The sequence below is a fragment of the Lolium rigidum genome, chromosome 1 (genome assembly GCF_022539505.1).
Source record: "Lolium rigidum isolate FL_2022 chromosome 1, APGP_CSIRO_Lrig_0.1, whole genome shotgun sequence".
NCBI lineage: Eukaryota > Viridiplantae > Streptophyta > Magnoliopsida > Poales > Poaceae > Lolium > Lolium rigidum.
Genome location: NC_061508.1, coordinates 254199259 through 254220311, shown reverse-complemented (window position 1 = coordinate 254220311; position 21053 = coordinate 254199259). Strand labels below are relative to the sequence as shown.

Genomic DNA, 21053 nt, shown 5'->3' with positions numbered 1-21053 from the left:
ACCGGAAAGAGTTAATAGGGATTCCATTTTATCAACAACAAAGAATGGAGTTGCTTTTTTCACAAAATAGACCCAAAATTAAAGGTAATATGAGAAATAGAATAGGAAACTTTAGTATGTCCTTTGGGGCTAAAACATTTTTGCTTATCCGCATGAAATGGGAAATACTATGTTATTTCCTCTTCTGATATTACTGTTTTTTTTTACTTTATTCATTCGATTTGTAGGAATCTCTTTTGATAATGGAACTCTGGATAATGGAATAGCGGAGTTAACAGTATTATCAAAGTGGTTAACTCCCTCTATAAACTTGACTCAAGAAAGTTCTAAATCTTCTATGAATTCATATGAATTTATTACTAATGCTATTTCTTCTGTAAGTCTAGCTATATTTGGCTTATTCATAACATTCATCTTATATGGATCCCCTTGTTCTTTTTTCAGAATTTGGATTTAATAAATTCCTTTTATAAGGAAAGTCCGAAAAATACCTTTTCTTTTTAGATCAAGTAAAAAAAGATATACATATTGTCATATAATCGCGGCTATATGGATATTATTTATACTAGCGTCTTTACCCTCGGTATAAGAGGTTTAACCAAACTAACGGAGTTTTCCAATAAGGGTATCATTGATGGAATTACAAATGGAGTGGGTCTTGTAAGTTTTTGTATAGGAGAAGAAATTAAATATATAGGAGGAGGACGAATCTCGTCTTATTTATTTCTTTTTTATGTTATGTATCTGTTTTTTGTTTTTTATTTCTTAAATTAAGATATTTATGAGTATCTTGTCGAAAAAACTATCCTATCCTTTCCCTCTTGCCACCCTCTTCTACCGTCTTTCTTCTACATATCTTTTTATCTACTTACTCTACTATTTTCTGCGATTTTTTCGTTCCTCTGTGTAAATAGCCTAATCTGGGTTCACAATGAATATCATCTTCACCATCGAGAGTAATGATCAGTCGAAGAACACCATGCATTGATGGGTGTTGAGGGCCCATATTGACTATCATGAGATCTTTTCTTGTAAGTGGTAGACCCATATTCTTAATTCATTATTCCATGAAAATAGATTATTCCATGAATTCCTCAAAACGAGGCTCATCAAAATGCAAAATCTAAGACTACTAAAAAGGGAAAAAATAGAACGATTAAATTGCTGCTCCTGAATATTCAACTGACTAATTAATTTATTATAACTTACTCTATTTTCCTTTGCCAAATAAGCCAGCAAACGTCGACGTTTTTCCAAATGTCGATTAATTTTTTTTGTAATTCAAAATGTGAAGCAAGTCTTCATATCTTATTGGTGAAACTGAATACTTCAAATTGTTATATTACTTTTCTTCTTTAATCATAAATCCCAAAAAAAATCTACCTCCATTCTTTTTCATATATTTTTCTGATCAGGAAATATAAAAAGTTATGTCAGTTATTTTGAAATTATTCTAATCTCGTACACACAAAAATTTGCAATTGTTCATCTACTGCTAGAATTTGGATTTATTTTATCGATGCAAATCAGATTTGGATAGAAACCTACATTCTTTCTAATACTACCTCTATTCATAAATAGATGTCTTAGATATGTCAAATTTTGGAATATTTTAGATGGAAGAAATGTAATTTTGCTGATTTATTTATTGCTATATCCAATTTATGGAATTGATACACCATTTAATTGATATCATTTGGCAAAATAAAACAGAACATATGTATCCATCGTTTGGCTCGAGAATTGCACGGGATAGAGATATGGTACAAGAAATAGGCTACACATTCAGTCGCCAAAGCTTTTTTCCTTAACTCTGCTTTATCATGTAGCTGATCGATCAAAACATGCTCAGCGCGGCCAAAAAAAATCTTGTTTTGTTATTCTTTTTCTTACTGGGCGTCGTGGCGTTGCTCGTGAGCGGCACCAATTAGGCCTCTGAGCCTATTAAAGCCCACGAAGCACAGCCCAGGCGTGTTTATCACACGTTGGAAGTCTTCCTCCAGAATGAATATACCATACATCCGCAGCATAATTTTGGATGTACTTAACGGTCAAAGTACTCGCTATCAACCTGACAGTTGACTGGACTTTAGCAAACTTTTTCCTTGCTTCCCACACCACACTTTAATCTCACAGCATGCAAATGAAGTTGCTACCACAAAGTCGATAAGTTACTTGTGCAATGATCGATCATCACTAAAAGTACTCATGCTGATCCACGCGATTCAAGGGCAGCCATTGCTAGAACTAATAGTACAAGGAAGGATCGCGTGTACAGTTCAACCCCTGGATTTCAACTTTGCGGGAGAGCATTATTTGTTAAAGTGTCGTGGTATCGTCACGGCATATGCCATAGGGTGGCTAACGAAGGTGGTTCCTAAGAGATCTCACGGCGTTATCCGGATGCGGGTATGAGGACGAGCGACACGGCGACGTACCCAGGTTCGAGGCCCTCCGATGGAGGTAACACCTCTACTCCTGCTAGGGATGTATATGATGATCACACAATACAATGTTGCTCCTAGAGATGTGTCCGGCTGCTCCTGGGAGGCTAAGGAAGACAAGAGTCTCTCTCACATGGCAGCGCTAAGGGTGGAAGTGAAGTGAGAATGATCGATCCCCTGCACGAGAGGGGGTAGTGCGGCTTATATAGGCACCGGCACTTTACATATAAGACCCTATAGTCTACTGGCCGGCTTGGCCGGCTCCGGCTTCCGCTCCTTCCCGAGGCACTGACGTCAGGAGCCGTTGAGGCCTCATGGCCTGTCCCATCCGGCTGCCGAAGTCAGCGGTATGGAGAGGAAGTGTCCCTGTCGCCATCAGCCACTGTAGCCAGTACGGATCGACGTATGCCATGATGGCCTGTCCGGCGCGTGGCACTATTGCTCCACAGTGCCCCGCGCTTTACGGGAGATGAAGTCAGCGTGGACTTTGCGAACCCGGATCACCAACCCGGTTCCTTCTAGTGCAAGACTCGCCAGCCTCGAGTCGGTCTGAGGTACAAACCCCCAGTCGGATATGGCTTGTAGAAGCCGGCCCAGCTACAGCATTGGCGGCCGTAGCCAAGCCGACTAGGACCTAGAGCCAGCCGGCTTCCGGACCAGCCGGCCACGGCTCCAGCCGGCTGCTCCTCAGCCGGCCTTTGCTGCGAGCCGGCCAGTGGCCAGCCGGCTGCTCCGCGTCCATTGCCCTACCCGAGGTCTTCCCCCCGACATAAAGTTTCTATGAAATCGAAGAAGAGCTTTGCTTCATTAATTTAGTTTTGCTTTGCTACTACTCCCGTGGCAACCCTGATCTGATTTGAGTCCTGGTCTGAAGGAGCAGATTCCCGTTGCTTCGGAGTTGGGGGGCTTGCATTCCTTTCTCTACCGTGGAAAATTATTGCTCATGACCGTCTGAGAGAGGCAATCATAAGTAGATCATTAGTTTACAACAAAAAGTAGATCATTACATAAGGAAATCATATATACACGTTAGTTGATACACTGAAACGAATCTTTTCTTATCAGACAAACAATTGGGTGTCGGTTATTTTTCATCTTCATAACTTTTTAGAAGAACTCCCCCGCAAAAAAAAACTTTTTAGAAGAACTAATGCGCCACAATGAAACTATAATTTACAAAGGTATTAATTGGTCTTGTTGCTAGCACTTAAGTCTAAACAGAAGTATCTTTGTTATTTCTTTTTGATTTACCAAAATAATCAGTCCAATGAAGAAAAATATCATGTAAGGAGACAAACTACTTTTTCCCTTGTTCTGCATAGGCCGCAAAATTGCTACTCTGTATTATTAAGAAGGCAAAATTAACGATGTCAAACATTGAGATGTTATGTTCATAATGTTCATAAGGATGTCAGCAGCAGTAGGTGATATCTTTCCTGTAGTCTCAAGTTCCTGCTTTCCCACTTGCATGGGAAAAAAAGGCTTTGATGTTGTTGTTGTTGTTGTTGTCTCAAGTTCATGCTTTCATCGAGTTTTTTGGTTGCTTAGGCCTGTCTGCTCTGCTTTGTTGTGAACTGGTGGAAACTCTGCAATTCCTGAAAGGCAATGCTCTACACTTCTCATCAGTGATAATTTTTTTTTATCTCCCACCACCTTTGGTATTGTTGCTCTTGGTTCAAGCATTTTAATAGCTTTATTGGTGTTAATGCTTCTGTAATTCACAACTTATAAGATACCAATGTGTGTCATGTCACTCCTAAATTATTAGGTTTACTGATGATCAAAATTGAATATTGACTTTTGTAGTAGATCAAATTGCAAAGAAAGATGAATCTGTTTAACTAACTTGGTAGTAACACATACAACATCCAAATCCCCCTTGGTAGTAAAATATACTACTCCGTACATGATAAAAAGCGCGCGCCTGAGAGGTTTATGTGTATTATTTTTCCAGAATACTGAGGTCGTAAAACAAATATGTTGTTCCGCCATGGCAAGGTCGGGTCCGGGATGAACGGGTGGCTGAGGTCGGTGACCGAGGCGACCACCGGCGTGGGGGTGAAAGTGGAGATGTTCTCCGGCTCCGTCCCTGTATGCTTCGAGGAGGCCATGGTATTCAGGAGGAACCTGGCCCGCATGAGCACGGAGAGGCTGCTGGCAATGTTCGACTTCATGCGATGCAATGGTAGGGCTCGGTGCGGCGGTGTGCCAAGGTCCAACAGAACAGACTCAGTGGCACTGCGCATCACCCTTCTTTTCTGCAGGGATGGTCGATCTTTCAAGGACTGGCAGCGGTCAAGCGGGTGTTCCACAAGAGTGCGTGTGCGTCGCTGGTTGCAAGCACCACCGCGAAGTACAGCAACTTGACCTTCCGTGGCCAGGTTGCTTTAATTAATGGTCCATCTATGTCTCAATCTATTGATATTTTTTAAAGTTTATATAATCCGTCCAAACATGGCAGGCTCCTTGGATCTCATTGCATGTTTGATTGGCAGGTGCAGCTGCTAAGCAAGACGAATGTGCTCATCTCGGCGCATGGTGCGCAGATGACAAACCTGGTCTTCATGGACAGGAGCAGCAGCACCATGGAGTTCTGTCCAATGGGTTGGAGGCAGAGAGCGGCAGGCGGGCAGTTTGTGTTCCGGTGGATGGCGAGCTGTGTGGGGATGCAGCACAGGGGCTCCTGGTGGGATCCTGCCGGCGACCTGTGCCCCAGCGCGGCAACCCAGATAACTGCAGCTGCTACAAAAACCGGCAAATCGGGATGGACCAGGCCTACTTCTCCAAGTTTGCCGCCAAAGTCTTCAATGCTACCAAGGAGCACAAGATGGGCATCGCCGGCGAAGAGTCAGTGAAACCGTGAGGGCAATAAGGAACTTGTCAATGCAGCTAGCTCAGGAAATGTATGGCGAGCTGCATTGTTTGGACAATCAGATCATGCTGTGAGTTGTGACTTCAACTTGAAGGAGCCATATGTATGTGGATGCCCATTTAACTAATTAATGCATTTTTTGCTTTGGTTCATAAAAATGAAGGGTATTTTGATTACAGGATTCGATTAATTTGTGCGGTCAGCATGGCACATATACACATGGTCTTTCCAAATTATTATTATTATTACGTCACAAAGTTTCAGTCAATTCCTCACAACTCATAACTAATTCCAATGGTCCTTCCTTTCCTGCCCTCCCTTTTGGGCAAGAAAGGTCATAAGAAAAGACCAATCTAAACAGTTAGCGATAAGACGATAAACCAAACAAACCAAGAAAAGACGAAAATATAATAGGCAACCATTTTTTCGGGCAAGAACCAAACATACCCTAAGCCTTTGTTGGAGGAGTCATGCCCAGTGACTTGAGGATAAACGCGTAAGTGAAGGCATCTTCTCGCAGTTTCTCAAATCTGCAAGTTAAACAAGAAAAGTTAGGCCGCAAACGCAACGATATTTCTTCCTTTTGGTACGAACAGCACGGTACACCAAGGCAATAACAAGCGCCGGAAACCAATCGAAGAGGACGTAAATAGCATGAAGTCCCCTCCCCTATTTACCTTCCCGACTGTGAGAAGTGCCCAGCACCGAGCTCACACTTGAATAGCAGGAGATTGCCATCTGTTTTCAATTCCCTCAGCTTCGCGACGAATTTAGCAGGCTCTGAGTACATCACGCGAGGATCTGCTTCTCATAGAGGAGTTAGCTGTGAGCATGTGGTGTAACAGCTTACTGTAGCTAACTAAAACTCAGAATTTGAGAAATGTACCGTTTAAGCCAGCAGTAACGAGAATGTGGGGATACTCTTGGGCTTTTACCTGCAGCATGGACAGACACCTCAGGTGAATACCAAGTAAACATATATTCACTATACGGACACAATCCGCACTAATATTATTCACCCATTAATAAAGTCTGGTCCCAGTAAGAATCCCAGTTAATATTCATGTACTCCCTCTGTCCACAAAAGGATGTCTCAACTTTGTCAAAATATGCAAAGGGAGTATTTGTTTTTCTTGAACTGAAAATTCGTGCATATATAACTAAGGAGTCAGGGAACTATCTGTGGTGCCACAGTGCCACTGACATACTTCAGCACTCAAATAATTAGCAACCAGAAATAAACGCACTGACTGTAATCCTAATTTAGTAAAGTTCTGTAGGAATATACATAAATGTCAGCACTTACGTTATCAACAGGAGAATACGACTTCATGTAATAATAGTATTCTTCTTTTCTTGGATCACCCCACTCCCGAACCAAGGACAAAGGATGAGTTGGTGTGAGAAGAAACAAAACTGCAGGTGCAACATGATGAAAGTAGGTACCTAGAATAAATCAAATAAAAAAGACAAACTGGACTAAATTGTGTGCATCATAATGGGCGCAAAGTATAATTTACGAATATCCTTACAGGCAATTATCGAGTTCCTACTTTTTAGTCAGAAGGACAAACTGACATAAAAACTATAGTGTTCAAAATATGTGAAAAGGAATTTGGTGATAGATCTTATAAGACAATCATTTCCTTGTCTTACTGGATAAAAGTTAATCTAAGTGTAACTGAAGCTAATAAATGCAACACGAGATGCATACCTCCCACTCAGCTGTAGTCAGCGGGATAGTTGGGTCAAGCATAGTTGTGAGAACATCAACAAAAGGCACCCCAGCAACAGCTGCCTTGAATAAGTCAGGCCTCATATTTAGAACAGCACCCATCAATAGGCCACCTGCACTTCTCCCATTGATGCAAAGCTTTTCTTTGGAACAGTATTTGTTTTCTATCAAGTGCTCAGCGCAAGCAATGAAATCAGTGAAAGTGTTTTTCTTCGTCAACAGTTTCCCATCTTCATACCACTTCCGCCCCATTTCACCACCGCCACGGATATGAGCTATCACGTATATAAAACCCCTATCCACTAGAGAGAATCTTGATCCCTTGAAACTTGGATCTATGCATATCTGTTGGCATAGGAGTGTAAACAATGAAAACGGTTAGCACAACATACTTAGTCTGGCATAGGAGTGTAAACAATGAAAACGGTTAGCACAACATACTTAGTGCTAAAACCTGGGTTCTGTTATAGTCTCAGTTACATGGCAACTTTAATGGGTCAAAAGGAAACTGCTATGTTTATCAGTTGTTTGGCAGAGTTTATCAAACATGCAATAGGAAAACCCAGTATTATCAGAGAGGAAAACTTCTTCAATGTTTAGGTTCTCTTTTCTTGGATGTGTCTCCTTAATTTCAAAAGGTAGCATTTAAATTTGCCTTGGGCCTTGAGTGTTTCTGATTTCACATGTATGTAAACTATAATCAAGTTCATTATGTATCTAAGTATTCGATGAAACACTGACACTTTTCCAGATAACCACATTCCAATGAACAGCAAGTGAGTAATGTGTCAATGTGGAACAATTTTTGTTTGTTGTACACATACAGAAGAAATAAATTTACATTCCCGATTAGTGATTGGCATCCAAGATGAAGCAAAGATGTTGGCATGAACTACAGGCCACTCTTAAATATTCAACATATTCATTTGTACACTCGTTCATGTGCAGAGACTTGGTAATTGTCATACAGATAAAACTGGACTGTCCAAAGGAGTGACCCACATGACTGCGTCCAAGATGAACCAAACATGTTCGCATGAGCTATATGACACTACAAAATTGCTATTTATAAAAGGTAGTACTATTTTTTCTTTTGAAAGGAAAGCCGCGGATGAGACACCCACAGCAAGTTTTTCGTTTCTAAAATAATAAGAGTCCAAATTGCGTCCGTGGGCATTTAAACCTGCGTGGCTGGGTTGTACATCCACTCCCCTAGCCAAGTAAATTAGGCTCACTTTTTAACCAAAAAATACTAATATGGCACAGTCCATACCTCATACGAGCCATATCCATATAGCAGAACAGGGTCTGAGCCATCAAGCTTCACCATATCTTTTCTGTATAGAATGGTCATGGGAATCTGAGTTCCATCAGAAGAAGAAGCCCATTTTCTGTCTGTAACATAGTTTGACGCATCAAATCCACCTAAAACCTACCAACATTCAAAAGCTCAAATCATCAGGGGTTCACAGTTATTTCTACTGAAACTGATCAATAAATCAACACATGTGCTAGAATGAAACAGATACCAAAATGCACAGACTCTGCATTTACTGCATAAAAGGATAATGCTTGCATCATGAATTAAAAATTCAAATCATTGATGGAAGCCTCATGATTATTTCCCCTTTGTTTTAAAAATGCATGTCCTTGTTGTCTTTGTACAGTCAAACTTAAACAACTTCAGCCATTGATTTAAACAAAAGAAATATGTTGTCCACATGAAGATTATATCAGTGAACTTCTCTCCAAAAGTTTTTTCATAACATCAGCCCATTCATAAATTTTGCTAGCATGTTGGTATAAAGCATAATGGCCAATGACTCTATGTTGTGCCTTGGACACCATGCGAAGTAAAAAATGACTCGAATGTGGAAACATACGGAGTGTTAGGTTTGTCAGGTTACAAGCGCGAAGATTTAATGTTTGAATACTGTATACCACCAGTAACTAACTAACTATACCATACCGTCAGAATGATCTAGCAAATAATGCAAGGTAGAAGCAGTAGCCAAAGTATCAATAAAAACTACCCAAACGATTATCTACTGTTGAAATTGTGCTACGGTATAACCAGGTATGAAGGGAGATCCTAAAACAGCTGTACAGATTGTTCCAATTGCACTGGTATTGTTAAAAATAGGGTACACAAAAACTAAATGGTGCAGGTGATAACTTACAGTGTCAATTTTCTTCAGCACCGATACTCCCGTATCCATGTCATAGTCAAAAATAGAAGGTGGCGTCCTCATTGAGCTATAATAAAAACGAATAACATTTGAATGGAACTGTGACGACTCAGGTTCCACTGCATATGCTGGATCAACAAAATCAATCGACTGCCCTCCCTGGAGTTGCCCAACTGCCTCTCCAGTGGCTGGTAACCGATATACAGTTGCTTTTGGTAGACCACTAGATGGACCTTGCGCGCTTTGCTGCGCCGTTTCTTCATATTCTCGTTTTATTTTTTGCTTGATGTGTGCGCATTTGGCTTCACATATGTAACGCTTTTCTGCGTCATAGATTACTATGAAATATATTCCCATAGATTACTATGAAATAAATTGTAATCCTTTCTAAGTATGAAAATACATTGCCAAGTGCACCGAGATCTAATAAATGACATGGAATACTCTTGAGCCCACTCACCATGCATACCATTTAACCCAGCAAGTGTTGGATTTGATTCCAAAGTTGATTGCTTGGTTATGAAAACGCAGGCATGAAACTTTTCTTGGGAGCTAGATATGAATCATTTGATTTCCTACAAACTGTATCATATAAACCGTGACTAAACAAGTGTACAATTGATGCAATACATTGTTATGAAATATTAATACTATACAATAGAGTAAGTATATTTAATCATAAAAAATAGGGAAAGTAAAAGAAATACATTAGCTCATTATTACAAAGGCAACGAACTTTAGTACGCTAGATGTGGTAGGAACTCCTCATGATTGGCGACTTCAGTCTGCTACCGGATCCTCACAACGGGTGAGATAAAATACTCATATTTACCAATTTACATATCCTTTAGTTGATCTGTTGTGAAAGAGAAGTGATAATCCAACAACAGGAACATGCAGAGGTGACCTACATAAGTCAACGAAACAAATTTTAACTGTTTTGAAACATGTAGCAAATTGCAAGGAAAAATAAAAATTGGAAAGTGAATCAGATAGATGGACTACAGAAGGCTACATTCGTCTAGATTAAAGTTAAACAAAATAATTTAGTGGGCAATAAAATTGGTTCAGGTGTATTATGAGCAAAAACAATCTATGACATAAGTTGAAACGGGAAAATAAAATTTTGATTGTAATATCTTGCTTAAAAGGTGCAAATTTCACGAGCAAATAATAATCTTGGGAACCTGGATTGGCGAATCTCGACACCACATCTTAGTGCTCATATTCATGAGCCTGTAAATCAACAGGAACACATCAACACTAAGGTTTACCGGGAAAAGATGCACCTCATAATTAGTACTGCACATGTCATGGTTGCACTTGAAGAGAGTTTTAGTTGTGAATTCTTCAACTAACAAACCGTATAATAGTTTCAACTTAAATATACTACGGAGTAAGAGGTTTCTTAACCAATGATCTACAAAGTATTAAATAGCTATAACAGTTAGGTCTTCATATATAGCCCAGAACAGGGACTAAAGATTAGAGCACAGTAGGACAAACAATTTACCATTCCTTCTGTAAATAACAAAATACTACACGTCTGTTGATTTCTACATGATCCATGTGTCTGGTTAAGAAAAAAACTTGTGTATTTCAGAAATTAGTTTGGTTCCACTTTCCCTTCCATGTTGAGCTGAAAAACTACCCCTTCTAACAGTTAACGTTGATTATATTTGAAACTTTCAGCCTCTACAACTTCACAATATAGCTCATCAATGAGTACCATATCAGCAAGAGCTTTTTATATATCCAGCCGGTCGAAGGAAGATAGTGTGCACAATCCATTACAAACAAAGTTTCAACTTTGTTTGTATTCTATTTCCCTCGCCCTTGATGGTAAAGAAGGGATCCATTTCCTTTTGAGTTCAACTTTAATAAATAAAAATATTGAAGAATCGCCATGCAACTGACCTTGGTATCGCTGTCTTCCTGCTCCTATTCTCACAAACATTTGTTACTGGTTCTGAACCTCTAGGTGTTGTTTTGTTTGTAGTAAAAGTAGTAGGTGGTGTAGCAACACCCTCGCCAGCAACTACATTTTCAGTCACTAAGGTAGCCCGGACCACATGCTCAGACATCTGAAAATCATGCATAAATCACTTAGAAGAACATATGTCACTCATTCTAGTTCAATCAAACAAGCATAAAGACTGATAGTGCACAGTTGCACTCACATCCGTGTCATATGATTTTTTAAGACTCCGAGTACAAAAGAATTACTGGTTGCCTTTCATGCTAAGCTTCTTAATTTCTATATTGACCCTAAAATGGATTAATGCATTTCAAGTTTAGTGAAAAACAAAAAAAATTCATATGCCTGTTGTTGGTGAGTAAACAGAATGGACATGTACATACGGATATGGCATAACATAATTTTCTAACTTGCCTAAATAAGTTTTATGGAGTAAAAAAAGCCCGTATGCTTGAGGTTATTTACATTGCTTCTCAAATGACTAAGGATAGTCACCATGTACTTCCGACACTTCCAATTTTATTTAACTTGCTAATTAAGAGTTGGAACACAATTTTTTTTGCACATGATAGGCAAGATAACATCTAGCATTACTTAAGTACTGGCCATAGAACCGCTTGCCAACACGGTCAAACAATCATCTGAACTTGAGCACCAAAATACATAAACACCAACGCTAAATCATAACAAACATCCTCTCAGTTGCCCCAAACTATTGTAGATGCAATATCATTCGCTTCGAAGAAATATAAATGTATGGATTGCAACAACATTGAAGAAAGTGAAGAGCTACATGATACAAGGGAACAACACATCTGACCGAAATAATATTCAACCAGCTATAAACGTCACTCCGAATGATGCCATTGGATCCACTGGGTACAAATATTTACCAGTGCGTAGAAAAATACACCCATCACATCCCTATTCTCGAGAGATAATTCTAAGATAAGCTCACTCGTAAAAGTTTAAATGATCTAATAATATTAAACTATGATATCCTATAGCACATCCGTTATTTCGGTAGTTTCCTTTTGCTTCTAGATTGTTCAAAATCCAGTTGGCTGCTCATCCACCTGATCACTGTTAGTAATTTTAGTTTTCTTCAGCTATAGATTTAATGGGTTTCCAATTGCTTCTTCTATTCTAGGCTAACCACATTGACACTTTTACAAATTTCTTCTTTTACTGGACTTGAAGGCTGTATTGGTCATCAGAGTAAACCTATGATCTAAAGGTAAGTAAAAAGTGTTAGATTGGTTAATTTCAATACTGGATATCCTCCCCGCAAGAAAAGAGTGATCCAACTCAACTTCATAGCCAGTTTAATAGCTACAATATATATATATATATATATATGTGTGTGCCTTTCACTAATATTATTTTCACCAAGCAACATACTTTTACTTATTCCAACCATAAATAAAAAATCCCACTCTACAACATATGAAAGGAGGTAATGCCTTCTAAAGCAATGGCTGAAGTAAAGACATATCGAAAGTAAAAGAGAGAAAGTGCACCTTGGTCCCTCAATAGAAGGTAAAACAAAGAAAGATTGACCACCAACATGCCTTTACATCGAAGCCCACCGGTGTGCTCCGCCTGCGCCAGTGCCCGCCAACGCCACCCAACAACTTAGCAAGATGCCGATCCCACCCAAGAGATGCCCACAGCCACCACCCACCACGTTACTCCCCGCTTCCACCCGCCTACCAATATCATAACAAAAAAGAATCATAAATGTTTAAATGCACCGACACACATAACCTAGTGACTCTTGAACTACAGAAATTTAGAATTACAACTTCTAATCCTAAATGAATGAAATGATGATTTAAGGAACTGCCAAGTAATTCCGATGATGCACGTGAAGACATCTACAGCTGAATTAAGAATTCAGTCAAAACTTTAGTTATGCAAACTTTAGTAATTAATAAATAAAAACTTGAAGAAACTACAATGCGCCTACTTTGCCACAAACCAAAACGAACTGCAGAATGTTGTTTGAGATATCTCGAGAATATAGATCACAAAGTTTGCCACATCTATGTTGCACGACTTGCACACATTCAGATACAAAAGCCTGTATCAGCAATGAGGTCCCACCACCAAGGACTACAAACCACATCATGTGGTGCAATTTTCATTTCGTATCCACGGCTCCAGGCGCAAGGCACTTCCCCTTAGTATTCTGAACATCAAAATACGTTCAGCGAAATGGACATAGAATTAGCATAAGAGTCAAAAAAAAAATCTTAATAGAATTGCCAACAGAAGAATCTCATTTGGAAAAAAAATAAATCATTACGAAGATGATATGATTGCTATAAGAGCAAAAAAAATCATCATAATCAGTACAGTTCAACGGATTTGTAAGCTAGTCAGATCCTATGAGCCCAAAATCATCTTCAGGATAATTTATCAAGTGTACATATACCCTACCCACAAAATTAGCTGGCAGCTCTAACTGAAGAGAAGATTGTGAGGAACTTCTCTGGCTACCAAATTAGCTCCAGATCTAGTTTAAAAAAGATTGTTGAAACATCTACACTACCTTCCTTATGACCTTTCTTTATCAACACTTTCATATTTCTGCATTCAATCGATGGTAAATATGTTGGCCCTAGTCTGGCAGTTTGTTTCCTATGTGCACGGATCATTTGCTTGCTTGATATATCATGTGAAAGCACAAAGCAGGCAGATGCTTCACTTTTTATGGTCGATGTCTCACCTGTTTTACCGTTTTATCTTCATTTTGTTAACAATTTCTCTGCTGCCATACACAAGAAATTCTCTCAAATGTTTGCTGAAATATTTTTGTAGATAACAGGTCAATACTTTGGAAATGCAAAATCACCAAGAAATGGCATCAAGATCGAGACAGCGAAAGAACGATTTTGTAAACTGCTCCATTAACATTTGAGTTGATTCAGAGACAAATATTGCATGGGTGAAAACATAGCCAGACATAGCAAAAGGGATTGAAAACAGTAGAAACCTGAATGGTACACGAGGCAGCTCACAACCAGCTTCAGCAAGCTGCGATGCACATGAGCCCAGTGGCAGAATGGAGCACAAATTCGTATCAGACATCCACGATGCATACATGAGGACACACTTGAATATAAAGGAACCATGGGCTATAACAAACATGCTCATTGTACAGTCCAAGCAGATCAGCCTGTTAGCTGATAAAAAGTCTGAAGAGGAACCACCACCACCGTACCTTACGTCAGAACACACTGCCCACCGGCGTGCTCCGCCCACCGTGAAACAAACTACAGCAGATGCTAAGGCCGCCCCGCTCACCATGTTGTGGATGCTACCCGCAGCGCCGCAGCCGCCGAGGCAACATGCTGCAAAGTTCGCTGATGTTATAGAGTCGATTCAGCCAGCCGATCCCATCCACCTCTGACCTCTCGCCTAGCCACCGGGGCCAGCAACCGCTCACCAGACCTCAATCCGCCGAAGTCCAAAATCTACATCGCTCGCTGTAGTCCGCCCGCCGCTAAGCATGCCTTAGTTGCCAAAATCCACGCTGCCGCCGCTCGCCGTAGACGTCCGGTCGCTGTCGGAGACCAGCTGGCGACATTAACGGCGGAAACAGGGGATTGGGCGGTTCCGCGGTTGCGGCTAGAGGGGATAGCAGGAGGACGACGATGTGGTCAAGCGGGGATGGAGCGGCGAAGCAGAACTAATTTCGTTGATTGGTTTGTCCAAGTAATTACCGCCTTACGCGGGGACGAACCGTCATGAACACACCAGCGCACACATTTTTGTTAAGATAAGAAAACGCAACAACACGCTGACAGTAGGGACACAAGTAGCGATCACCGTGGAGCAACCACAGGCTCTCAGAACACTGGGAGCTTAGAGCTCTTTAGAGATTCTCACGCTCATATACAGCAATGTGATTCTCAAAGAGCTGGAAGTCCTGAATTTTTACACTGAAAAGAGATTCAAGTTTTATAAATAACCTGGGGTACTTAATGTTATCAATGGGCACTGCAGCAGCCGTAACACGTAATACATCCATGGATAAGAGCAAATCACAGTCCATTAAGCAAAGGACTCACAGTCCATTAAATTTGCAATGAACAAAGTAACTGATAGGTGTGTGCAGTTGTCTAATTGATGCTGATAGTACATGACTGTCCTCGAATACTCCCTCTGTTCCTTGAAGTAGGGTGTTTAGTTTTTTGAGAAAAATCTGGAATATAGGGTGTACTGCGTTTGCTGGACGATTTTAGGGTGTATTGCGCTTGAGAAATTCAGAATATAGGGTGTATTGTGTTTGAAAAAAATGTGGAATAAGTCCCACACATGACAAGATACCAAGGACGGTAGGCATGGAGCCCGATAGGCTGATTTGGAAGTGGATGGACAGCGGCACTTACACCGCCAAGTCCTGCTACCAAGCGCAATTCTATGGCTCCACCACCTCCAGCTCCTGGAAGCTTACCTGGAAGACGTGGGCGCCGCCGAGGGTCAAGTTCTTCAGTTGGCTAGCTGGGATGGATCGCTGCTGGACCGCCCAGCGCCTAGCCAGACGAGGCCTACAGCACCATCCCCGCTGCCTCCTTTGCGACCAGATGCCTGAGACCATGCATCATCTCATCTTCACCTGTCCTTTCTCACGACAGGTCTGGCATGAGGTGCTGGCTCGTCTACGCATGACATGCCAGCCGCCCGACAACGACGACTCCTCCCTTGATGAGTGGTGGCGCAAGGCCAGGCAGCTGACCCCGAAGCCCATGCGCAAAGGACTGGACTCCTTCACCCTGCTGACGCCTTGGATGATCTGGAAACATCGCAATTCGTGTGTTTTTGACAGAGCCCAGCCCTCGGTGCATGACTTGGTGAATGAGATCTTCGAAGAGGATGCTCTTTGGGCTAGGGCCGGTGCGAAAGGCATTAGGGTAGTGCTACCGACGACCTGGGATGTGCACTGAGTCATTTTTGTATCTGTACCCCGCCTCCTAGGAGGATTGTAAAACTATCTATCTTTTCAATGAAATGAAACGCAAAAGTCTTTTGTGTTTTCTCGAAAAAAAGAAAAGATACCAAGGACGGTCATGTGGTGGGCACTGGAGAAACACGAAGTTCCAACAAAGTATGTCACCCTCATCAGAGATATATACGACCATGTTGTGACAAGTGTTCGCACGGATGATAGTGAGACCGATACCTTCCCAGTCACGATAGAACTACATCAGGGGTCAGCCTTGAGCCCATACATGTTTTCCTTGGTGATGGATGAGGTGACCAATAATAACTAAATAACTGGAGTGTCATAGCATCAAGCTTCTGACATTCTTTCAAACTGTAAGAAACAAAACCTACGAAGAAGATGTAGGTAAGTCTAGAACTTCGTATTGCCGTCATACCAACGATCTTCCCTATCTTTTCAATGAAATGAAACGAAAAATCTCTTTGCGTTTTCTCGAAAAAGCGATCTATATTTCCAGGATTACTCGTTCCTACGACAAGCGAGAAAATCAGCGGGTTCAGGTCCATTAGCTAGCCATACATCACGTGAATTATGTACACACAAGATCTTAGAAAATGTAAAAGCAATGCGTGTACAATAACACATTGTTTCCTTTTTTTCTCATTAGAGAGAGACTAGGTTCATGGTGCAATAGTGAAAATCCTCATAGTTCGAGTATTCGTTTAGTAAATATGTCTCTCTTATCTGTGGATTAACAGAACTAAGACAACACCATAGTGAAGCTTGAGCAAGGAGTTACAAAATGTTATGTAAGAGTACATATAAGATTAACGAACGATGATATCTATTTGGGAATCAGATGAATAATGTCAAAGTTCGGAAATAGTATGATTTACTATTACTGTTTCTATATCATCTCCAGGTTAGTATATCTGTATATGGAAAATTGGGTACTGTCTACCTGTATATGATCCATCAACCACAAACTGAATTTTCAAACACAAATGGTGGAATGAAGATGATTACCTTTCTCTATGTGGTAGCAAGACAGTGGTCTCTGCTACATTATCCAATGGGCAAGCAACCAATTCAGAGTTGTAGAATTCACCACTTCGCCTCTTAATATAGAAATGGTTTCCACGATGGCTAGCTGTTGTATCAATGCCATCTACGCGAGGTGTCAAAACTACAAGTTCCTTGCTCTGATTGGGTATGTCTAGGTAGAATATAAAGCTTGTGTTTTTGCTTCCAGATTCAACAAATAAATACTGTTTGCTTTCAGAAGCTTGAAGACCAAGTGAAAACGTGTCATCCTTTTCATGATACAGACAAGTATCATCCGACTGATCAGATCCTAACTTGTGTAGCCATACCTGCAAAAGGCCACGAGAGGTAAAGACTCAATAAAGTATTACAGAAACTAGTAAACACACATGCCAACAGACAGAATCACAGAAACTTATGATAATGTAAAAACTTACTACAGTATTATCCAATTATAGAATATCAATGGACCAAGAATAACTGAATAATATTTTCTTCAACATTTTGTCCAGGAAAATAACGTTAAAGGAATTGGTATGTAGGCAACAACAACACCATGCACAACACTGCAAACAGTGGCTTCAGAACAATGATCAATAGAGCAATTGCACTAAGCCGGTCACAAAACATCATTATTTTGTTCTTTTGTCTAGTGTGTCTGTGCACCTTGGCTAGCACAGATCAGGATAAAATTTATGTAGGAATAAAGAGTCCACATACTTTATCGGGACGAAGAATGCTATCCATTGTTATGTAGACAAGGTTGTCATCACCAGCCCACTCAACATCCGAAGTAATTCCCTTAAGAGGTTGCCCAACATATTGTCCGCTCTCCGCGTCAATGACAAAAACGGTGTAGATTTCATCACCTTTAGTGTCTTCTGCGTAAGCAACTAGCTTCCCACTGGGACTGACCTGAAATTGTATATTTATTTCAACAAAACATATGAAATATTAAAGAGGGATATGCACGAGGATCAGGAATCACACATAGACGCATGAAGCAGGGGTTGGTCCACAATTATACCTTGAAAGCCCCAATGCTGTAGTAGTCATGGCCCTCAGCCTTCACATTCTCGTCCAAGATAATGTGCTCAGCCGGCGCATCAGGTCCCGTGGGCATCACATCATGGACTGTAACAGGACCATCGATCGGTACAAGACGCCTGCAGTGCTGTGCGTACTCCTTGCCTGTCAAGGTTCTTTCATAGTAGTAATACACTGCCCTTTGCGAAGCGGCGCGTCTATATCGTCTTCCTTGATTCTTCCTCGGATTTCACCAAATATTTCATCCTCGAGTTGTTTCACATCTACAAGGAAGTAAACATAAGAGATAAACAAAAAAAATATGATACGTAGCGCATCCACTACGGAGCAAACACAGGTATTCATTCTACCCCTATAACATTCATATAACCAGGGCAACTGTATAAGCGAGTAGCAATCAAGCGGTGCAGGCTGATAGTCCAGTAAATTCTGACATAGCAATGCAGCTCGATAGGGTAATAAGCAGTGTACAAGTATAGTATCATAAAAACTGAACATTCATATAACCAGCGCCACTGCATGGGCGGGCGTATTCCAATAGCAATCAAGCTGAGCAAGCTGAGAGTTCGGTAAATTCTGCCATAACAATGCAGCTCGATCGGGTATTAAGCAGTGTTTAATTATAGTGTATCATAAAAATTTACTGGGGAATCTGGGTGAAGCCACATTAACTAAGTACGGTAATAGACACAGTTCCAAACAAAAGCGATCTGCTCCACTCAGATCCCCAGTAGCATAGCACGAACCAGTGATCGATATGGTACAGCATCAATTACGCTCAGAGATCACGCTCCATCCAAAGGCAAGCGAGCGATCAAGCATGCCACATAAATCAGTTAGGGAAGACAGAGAAGAAGACTAGCGATCTCACCGGACATGAGGGCGGCGGTGTAGTCGTTCTCCGCACCGAGGTGCGCGAGCACGGCCGGGTCGGCGCGGGCGTCGTCGCGGAGCCAGTAGTAGTCGTCGACGCGGACGTCTCCGTGCTCCACCAGCTCCCGCGGCACCTTCCTGGCCACCGGCGGCACCGCGGCCATCGATTCGGCGGAGGCGGAGACGAAGGAGCAGAAGGGGCTCCGCCGGGAGGAGAGGGGGAGCGCGCGAATGTAACATCTACTACTATGAATCTCAAAAAAAAAAACATCTACTACTATGATGTAGTGTTACATAAAGTGCAGGTGATGCATTCGGCCCATGGGCTTGTAAGTGTGGGCCTTACCATGTTGTGTGCGTGTGCGGGGCTATATAAACACCGACTCGCTGCTGTATGAGGTATCGAAGAATTGAATCAAACTCTCGTTATCGCTCCTGTGCTTCTGTTATCTCATCTCCTGCTTCCTGTTTTCCTCTCCCCCTTCTCAATTTCCTCGTAATCCTCTACTCTCTAGTCGAGGTCATCACAAATTGGTACCAGTGCGCTCGCAATCTCTCGGCGTTGATCCGTAATTCCGAGCAAAAGGTGGGAAGCATCTCGGTGCGTTCCCCCAAAATCCTGCGCTCAGTCCGATCCGCTTGGAGGAGACGCGACGGCGCCCGCAAAAGTCTCTGCCACGTAGACGTAGCAGGCCCTGATGGCGTTGGAGGCGAATGGCGTGGAGACGAAGGCCTTGTTGGACCAGATCCTCAAGCGGCTTGATGAGAGCGCGGCGCTTGGCAGCAAGCGCTACGAAGAGCAAGCGGCATTCAACGCCACGGTCTCGCAGGATCTGCAGGCGATGCGTCGCCAGATTGATTTGACGCATGCAGATGTCGATGAGGCGCGCCACGCGGCTTCCACGGTCATCGCGCCGGCAACAGCACCTTCGGCGGGCGTGGATGATCGAGCGGCAGCGGCGGCGTTTGTGGCGTCCGGGATGGGCGTACCCGGCTATCCGCGTCTCGCAAATGATGGGGCGCCACTCCTTCCTAGCTCCTGAGCACCAACTACTTCGCCCGCAAGCTGTTCGGCCGAATCATTTGCCGGCGATCGGCGAGGATCGCGACAATTTTGTCAAGCCACCCAAGCATGATTTTCCGCGGTTCGATGGTGAGTTGCCGAATCTCTGGCTGGATCGTTGCCGATCGTATTTCTAGTTGTACCGCACTCCAGCACAGAGTTGGGTTACTACAGCATCGTTGTACCTCGACGGTCGTGCAGCGTTGTGGTGGCAAGATGTGCGCCAAGAGCACCAACCATTCAACTGGGATGAGTTTGGGCGTGCCCTACGGGAGGAATTTGGCCCTGACGAGTTTGAAGTACAGATGCATCAGTTGCTGCAACTCTGTCAGTGGGCACAGTCGTGGAATATCGGTTGCAGTTCGAGAAATTCATGTACCAGCTATTGGCATTGGATCCAACCCTCAGCTCCAAATTCTTCTTCACGCAGTTTGTGCATGGACTGAAACCAGAGCTTCGTGTGTTTGTCCGTGCCCAGACACCAACAAGTATTACGCGCATTCAGGAGGAGGAATTGGACACTAATCGTCCTCGAGCAAGACCTGAACCAGTCGGGCGTCTGTAGGCGACCCCGGGGATCGTGGGCCAGACAAATCCAGATCTCCATCTGGCATAAGTCTAACCTAGATCTCTAGGGCCTACAGGGTGAGAATCGGTAACACAACAGTGACTCTACAACTCAAAGAGTAATACAAGCTCATAACTGAGCAAAAGAACCAAAGTATTACAAGCAGATGTCACTGACCTGGCATTTTATCAATCAACGGAAGCAAAGTTATGCTATTCTAAATAGCAAGATAGCAAAAGGCCTAAGAGGCCAAGAGCATAACAGCGACGTCCCAGCCCATAGATTCCAG

The 21053-nt window shown here is 42.1% G+C and overlaps 2 pseudogenes; one reads left to right on the top strand and one right to left on the bottom strand.

Moving 5' to 3' along the window:
- Nucleotides 1-3237: 3237 nt before the first annotated feature.
- LOC124692751 lies at nucleotides 3238-18447 on the bottom strand (annotated as a pseudogene).
- On the top strand, nucleotides 4262-5307 carry LOC124657565 (annotated as a pseudogene).
- Nucleotides 18448-21053: the final 2606 nt, after the last annotated feature.